Source organism: Bufo gargarizans, chromosome 8 (assembly GCF_014858855.1).
Source record: "Bufo gargarizans isolate SCDJY-AF-19 chromosome 8, ASM1485885v1, whole genome shotgun sequence".
NCBI classification, from domain to species: Eukaryota; Metazoa; Chordata; class Amphibia; order Anura; family Bufonidae; genus Bufo; species Bufo gargarizans.
Window position 1 is genome coordinate 137,130,323 of NC_058087.1, and position 7,751 is coordinate 137,138,073.

Sequence of the window (7,751 nt, forward strand, 5' to 3'; positions counted from 1 at the left end):
GGACACGGATCACGGAACAACGGAACCCCGTTTTGCAGACCGTGAAAAAATACTGTCGTGTGCATGAGGCCTTAAACTGATCCATATGCTTTTATTCGCGATTTCATGTGCAGTTTGTGTCACCTCCACTAGGGGCAGTGAAGATACACAAATTTCCCACTTGTGAGAGCAGAATCCCGAGAAGGTCCTAACTCTTTTGGACGAGTAAAGAGGGACATATGATTCATTGTGTAAAAGTCGGCATATGTGTAAAATGTTTTTCGGCATATTTATACACTTTAATAGTTTCCTTTTACACAATGGTGCAAAATTATCTGAATATAGAAATTTCTAAAACCCAAATTGCATCAAACAATGAAATAACATACAAGGCAGACTCTGATATACAGATATGAAGCAGAAAAACACTTTCTGGATCAATTTTGCAAATTTAGTAATGCAAATCTATACCTCAGACCAAAAAGAGAGACTGCTTTAAGGAGCAGAGAGGGACTTGGGTCAAAAATAGGGAATGTCCTTCCAAAAGATGGACACTTGAGATGTCTCTATTGTATGGAGAACACCCCAAAAGAGTTGTCATTTTGGAGATCAACACCAAACATACATAGGAGAATGATCATGGTAAAGTTGTGTGCACAGAACCTGTGTGGAACTAGAATTCTGTACACTACGTGCAGAATTATTAGGCAAATGAGTATTTTGACCACATCATCCTCTTTATGCATGTTGTCTTACTCCAAGCTGTATAGGCTCGAAAGCCTACTACCAATTAAGCATATTAGGTGATGTGCATCTCTGTAATGAGAAGGGGTGTGGTCTAATGACATCAACATCCTATATCAGGTGTGTATAATTATTAGGCAACTTCCTTTCCTTTGGCAAAATGGGTCAAAAGAAGGACTTGACAGGCTCAGAAAAGTCAAAAATAGTGAGATATCTTGCAGAGGGATGCAGCACTCTTAAAATTGCAAAGCTTCTGAAGCGTGATCATCGAACAATCAAGCGTTTCATTCAAAATAGTCAACAGGGTCGCAAGAAGCGTGTGGAAAAACCAAGGCGCAAAATAACTGCCCATGAACTGAGAAAAGTCAAGCGTGCAGCTGCCAAGATGCCACTTGCCACCAGTTTGGCCATATTTCAGAGCTGCAACATCACTGGAGTGCCCAAAAGCACAAGGTGTGCAATACTCAGAGACATGGCCAAGGTAAGAAAGGCTGAAAGACGACCACCATTGAACAAGACACACAAGCTGAAACGTCAAGACTGGGCCAAGAAATATCTCAAGACTGATTTTTCTAAGGTTTTATGGACTGATGAAATGAGAGTGAGTCTTGATGGGCCAGATGGCTGGATTGGTAAAGGGCAGAGAGCTCCAGTCCGACTCAGACGCCAGCAAGGTGGAGGTGGAGTACTGGTTTGGGCTGGTATCATCAAAGATGAGCTTGTGGGGCCTTTTCGGGTTGAGGATGGAGTCAAGCTCAACTCCCAGTCCTACTGCCAGTTTCTGGAAGACACCTTCTTCAAGCAGTGGTACAGGAAGAAGTCTGCAAGGTAAGAAAACATGATTTTCATGCAGGACAATGCTCCATCACACGCGTCCAAGTACTCCACAACGTGGCTGGCAAGAAAGGGTATAAAAGAAGAAAATCTAATGACATGGCCTCCTTGTTCACCTGATCTGAACCCCATTGAGAACCTGTGGTCCATCATCAAATGTGAGATTTACAAGGAGGGAAAACAGTACACCTCTCTGAACAGTGTCTGGGAGGCTGTGGTTGCTGCTGCACGCAATGTTGATGGTGAACAGATCAAAACACTGACAGAATCCATGGATGGCAGGCTTTTGAGTGTCCTTGCAAAGAAAGGTGGCTATATTGGTCACTGATTTGTTTTTGTTTTGTTTTTGAATGTCAGAAATGTATATTTGTGAATGTTGAGATGTTATATTGGTTTCACTGGTAAAAATAAATAATTGAAATGGGTATATATTTGTTTTTTGTTAAGTTGCCTAATAATTATGTACAGTAATAGTCACCTGCACACACAGATATCCCCCTAAAATAGCTAAAACTAAAAACAAACTAAAAACTACTTCCAAAAATATTCAGCTTTGATATTAATGAGTTTTTTTGGGTTCATTGAGAACATGGTTGTTGTTCAATAATAAAATTAATCCTCATAAATACAACTTGCCTAATAATTCTGCACTCCCTGTATTACCACACATTTTATGGACTTCTACAACACAGATCCATAAGGCCTCATGCACACGACCGTGGTGTGTTTTGCAGTCCGCAAATTGCGTATCCGGAAAACACAGATGGCGTCCGTGCACGTTTCGCAATTTGCCAAACGGCACGGACAGCCTTCATTATAAATGCCTATTCTTGTCCGCAAAGCACAGACAAGAATAGGACAGGTTATACTTTTTTAGCGGCGTGGGGCCAAGGAACGGAGCAACGGATGCAGACAGCCCACGGAGCCAAAACAGCGGCTCGGATGCGGACCAAAACAACGGCCGTGTGCATGAGGCCTTTTACAGCAGTGTGCATGGGTCCCAAGCCATTCTGTTTCTTTTGAAATCAACCTTTTATTAGACACTCTAGTCTGCAAAGGACGATATTAAAAATCTGTAGTCCCAACTGGTATATGCAATGCACTGCTGCCCTCCTAGGTAACAGGTGTTTGGGACCCCTCAATAATGGATTGCAACTTGTGCATGCCTTATGGCATTACCACTACTGAAAGACTGGCAGCAACATGTGCATGGTCCTGGCTTTGGCTGATGGGTTTCCACAATTTTAGCATTTAACTAGTTATCGTCTGAGAATCTACATCTGGACGCTCACTGGATTGAGGTAAAATTTGCATATAGCCTTTCAGTGAGAGTCATCTCCGGTCACATGACTGACAACATGGTGAAGATAAACTTCTGTCTGTTTCCAAGAACAACCAAGTAGAATGGAGAAATACGAATGTAGAAATCGCCATGAAAAAAAATAAACGAAAGCAAAGTTCTTTAGATTTTTAGGCAGATTTAGTTCTTGAAAGCGGAACTAGACATAAAATAAACTTATGTCCTTAGTTCCATATTTGGAGGGTCCTGAATATGAAGCTTCATTGTCTAATCTGTTAAAGGGAGTCTTTCACCTAATCTGAGCGTTTTAGACCGCTCAGATCAGGTTATAGACTCTTTGACCCTCATTACAATCGTACCTTTCACTTCTGTGTCCCTCGTCCAGATAATGAAAATAACACTTTTTAAACTTATGCAAATTTACCTTCTAAAGGTGCCCAGGGGCGGCGTTACTGGGCGATGTGCCCAGAAAAACACACCCCCAGCTGGCGGACGTCACGAGCGGCACCAGAGGACGGCGGGCTGGGAACTGGCCCGCACCTGCGCACTGCTCTGCCCATTATGGGCAGAGGAACATCCTTTCATATTGCGCATGCGCCGGCCGGCTGTCTTTAGTTGGCCGGCGCATGCGCAATATGAAAAGCTGTTCCTCTGCCCATAATGTGCAGAGCAGTGCGCAGGTGCGGGCCAGTTCCCAGCCTGCCGTCCTCTGGTGCCGCTCGTGACGTCCGCCGGCTGGAGGTGTGTTTTTCTGGGCACATCGCCCAGTAACGCCGCCCCTGGGCACCTTTAGAAGGTAAATTTGCATAAGTTTAAAAAGTGTTATTTTCATTATCTGGACGAGGGACACAGAAGTGAAAGGTACGATTGTAATGAGGGTCAAAGAGTCTATAACCTGATCTGAGCGGTCTAAAACGCTCAGATTAGGTGAAAGGCTGCCTTTAAGTCCTGCATGTCCAATACAAGTCAATGGAGCCTGAAGTAATATGAAGATCCTATTTTTTTAAGTGGTCTGAGATTTTCATATTGGTGGCCTATTTTCAGAACAGGTCATCAGTACCAGATCGGGGGGTCAGACTCCCAGCACCCGTGCCGATCAGCTGTTTGAATAGACCCTCTTCCTGGGTCAGTGACATCACGTTCATCGGTCACATGGGCTAGGCGCAGTTCATTCCCATACAATACTAAGCACATCCGCCATCCAATGGACAGTGCTGTGCTTGATAAGCCGCGAGAGAAGACTGCAGCACTGGAGCGCCGCTGCCTCCTCGAACAGCTAACCAGTGGACATGCTGGGTGTTGGACCCCCCCCCCCCCCTTCCCGATCTGATAAGCTATCCGGAGGATAGGTCATTAATATTAAACTTCTGATAAACCATTTTAATCTGCACATATTTCAGTCCTATTTCATGGTTGAGATGCAAAACCAGAGGCATCAGAGGCTCTGTGGGAACAATCGATGACCTCTGGATATATGGCACGAAGTTGAAAGTCCACCATTGGGTTTCAGTGGCACATCCAAATGTCCAATACCCATACCAAAAAATGTATGGATAAAGTGACAAATGGGCATCACCATTCCCTTGTCAAGGGGGTGTGTGCGCCTACATGCCAGCACTGACTGGACAGTGTCAGAGTGTGTAGGGAAGTAGCAAAGCCGGTCAGCACTCGCTCAATGCACGCTGCATGGGAAAAGGAGCCACCTCCACAGTCAACATGTAGTAATGAATCCCAGCAGCTGTGTCTTTGCAAATTCAGTTTATTCCAGAATATGTCCTACAACCAGGACGCGTTTCGGAATCACATGCCTTTATCAACAGGACGCGTCCTGGTTGTAGGACATATTCTGGAATAAACTGAATTTGCAAAGACACAGCTGCTGGGATTCATCAGAGTGTGTAGGGACGCACCCAAGGCTGCTAACACCCAATTGCCAATTTATTCATAAATGGAGACAGAGGAACAGTACAATGCAGAGGGTTACAGAAGGAAGCTACAGAATGGTTATTTTTGTTTTTGAATACAATTTACTAAACAGACATGTTAGGAGAGGTGAAAGGTCCTCTTATAATTCACACTATTGTTCTCTGATCTCTCTGAAACAAAAAGCTTAAGGCAAGTTTACAAGGGTAGGTGAGTGTTAGGACCCGAGCTACTTGAGAAACCTTGGCGTGGTGCTCGGGCTCAGACATGTGTAACACCCCAGAGTTGTGTTACTAAACTCTTCTACCCCGCTACAATCTTCTAAGAGCGTTAACCTTGTCATCTCATGTAATTTTACCTTACATCCTCACAAATCTGCATTATAGACCTTGTTAAATGTATATTGCTGTAATTTACATGCTCACCAGCAGGTGGCAGCAATGTTCTGGCAAGGATTTAAGTTCAGTTTAGTACATCTAAGCTGGAATAGTTCATTCCAGTTTAGCTCCCCCCTCTGTGAGCAGAGTGGGCTGTGCCCACATCCTGCCTCATGGGGAGGGAAGGAAGTTAGATACAGTGTGCCAGCCACCACTGCTAGGGGAAGGCTGTGTGTTTTAGGAGCTCCCAGATAGAGGGACTCAAACCAGGATCTTGTCTCGGCTGAGACATTGATCATCATCCCCAGCCTGAGCCCTGCAGCCTCAGCTGGACAAAGCAAAGGCTGCAAAGTTCCAGGAAGAAATCATCCCCTGAGAAGATAACTGCGAGTAAAGTCCAGAGACCCAGGAGAAGCCATATTCCTCCTCAGCTAGTTAGTCCCCATACAGCGGACTACAAGATAGAGAGTGCAGAAGCCAAATTCCTGCCACAGTATAGAGCTAACAAAGCAGACGTCTTTTCCTGCAAGCTCCAAGTACATTAGAGAGCAGAAGATAAATTCCTGCCAACCATTGCCAATACCTGCTGGGACCTAAGACTAAAGCTGTATCTTGCTTGGATGAAAGTTACAATCAGTAAAGAAGAGTTTGAACTTCACCCAAAGGTCTGGATCTCAATTTCTGCTGCAAAATCCCTCTATTACTCCTACTAGCACTACACTCATTTTATTGCAAGTGAGCCAGGATCCAGGAGTCCAGCCGTACCCAGGTAGGAGACACCGTTGACACCGTTATCACTACCATACAGAGACATTACACCACTCTGGCATTCCTAACCTGGGACGTGAGTTATAACACCTTGGAGGGCCCTGTGATTGTACCCTGCGCACACTGCAATTGGCGTCACGAACAAAACTATAGACTATCACCTACAGCTGACCCATTGCATAATTTGGCGTCAGAGTGCATACCCCGGTCCAGCTCACCGCATATATCCTTCATAGTAGGATATGTTGGCTAATCTCTCAATTTTAACATCAGTTTGAGGGTTCAGTAAGACCGCAGAGTGCATCTGTCTTTGCAAATATTATTATATGGTTATATTGGTTATCACATCCACATAATTGCTATTTTGTGTAGGATGTTTATTGTGGTACTTGTGCAAGCACGACCACCGCTGCTGGATTGCAGGGTGGTCATAACCATGGAAACGAGAAGTGTATAATGTGATGGAAAGATGAATCCAGCCAGCAAAGGAGGCAATATGGACAATCACAATACATTAGTAAGTGCATTGTATTAACTTTTTCTATATGATGTATGCCATTTGCTGGTGATACAACCCCTATATGAGAATGTTCTTGACAGCTCTCCTCTCCCTGTAGCTCACTGTCTCTTGTTGCCTTTGGCCGTTAGCTATAAAGTCTTTGGTGTGGAGCCAGTGTATTAGCAGAGTCTCGCACACACACAGAACGCGCCTTTACAAGTCGTGAAAATAGCAAAGACAGAACTCTGCGGAGACTTACGTCCCAGAATAAGGATCCGTACTCTTGAGTTTCAAATCCTGACACGTGACGAAGACTCAGGGGGATCGATACACAAGCGAGGATAACCCGGCTCAGTGGGCTAGTGCTCAAAGTTTACACAGCCAGACTCTGGAGTATGGCAATAGATTGCATAGGCCGGTGGTTCAGATTGTAAGCTCTATGGGACAGACTCGTGTCTCCTATTGTTTTTGTTTTTGTATATATATTTTTTTTTGTAGTTGTTTTGGTCAGTATTGGCACATGCTATGTCTGCTGCTCACGGTGGTCTTAAAGGGCTGCAGAATATGTTGGTGCTATATAAATAACGATGATATTCTACTTACACAGGTCTCTACGCAGCAGCGGTCCCACTTCACCTTAGGAGCAGCCTATGTGCTGAGCGTCCTCCTCGCATTCCTCTCCCTGAGCTATTTCTGCTGCAGCCAGCTAGTGCAGTTAAACCAGGGACATAGTACTGGTAGAGGGGTGGGGGGGTCAGCTGTTTTTTCTCCAAAACCTCTCACTGCATTTCAACCAGTTCGCCTACTGCCTTTTTATTGTAATGTAAAAACCCACATAAAAGGGTACAAAAATGTGATGTGTTTTCAAAGGCTTTTGTATATAGGAGATGAAAGCTGAGCTCCCCCCTACATTTACACGATGATGGTATGATCCGACCTGAATGAATAGCATTGTCCTGGTATGCAGGCTGTGCTGGTGTCAGCCCTGTAGCACCATTTCTGATAGCTCGGAGGAGGAGCAGGTTGGGCTCACACCACATGGAGCCATATGTCTGACCGAGAAGACTGGAACCGTCTTATACCGAGACCACGCAACATGAAGATCCTGAGCTCCAGTGCAAAATCTGTAGCACAGCCCCCACCTACCATGTGCTTTCTATAATAGTGGTGTCTTCTTATGTGGCAGAGAGGTCTTTGGGCCGGCTCATGGGCCTGGTAGCAGCTGCGCCCCTGGTCCCATGGGATCCTGAGAGGAAAACGTTGCATAAAAGAGTGTCCTTTTGGCAGGTTTATGTCTGTGCGGTGCAAATAAAACACGTAGATGACA

The 7,751-nt window shown here is 44.9% G+C and overlaps 1 protein-coding gene across 1 annotated transcript in view; it reads right to left on the reverse strand.

The window, feature by feature from the left end:
• LOC122945643 (kelch-like protein 21) overlaps positions 1-7,113 on the reverse strand; it is a 53,974-nt gene extending 46,861 nt beyond the window's left edge. The window contains exon 1 of the mRNA XM_044304772.1: positions 7,028-7,113. The gene's annotated coding sequence lies outside the window, so the exon portion shown is untranslated. The remainder of the gene's footprint in view (positions 1-7,027) is intronic.
• Between the last annotated feature and the right edge of the window lie 638 nt (positions 7,114-7,751).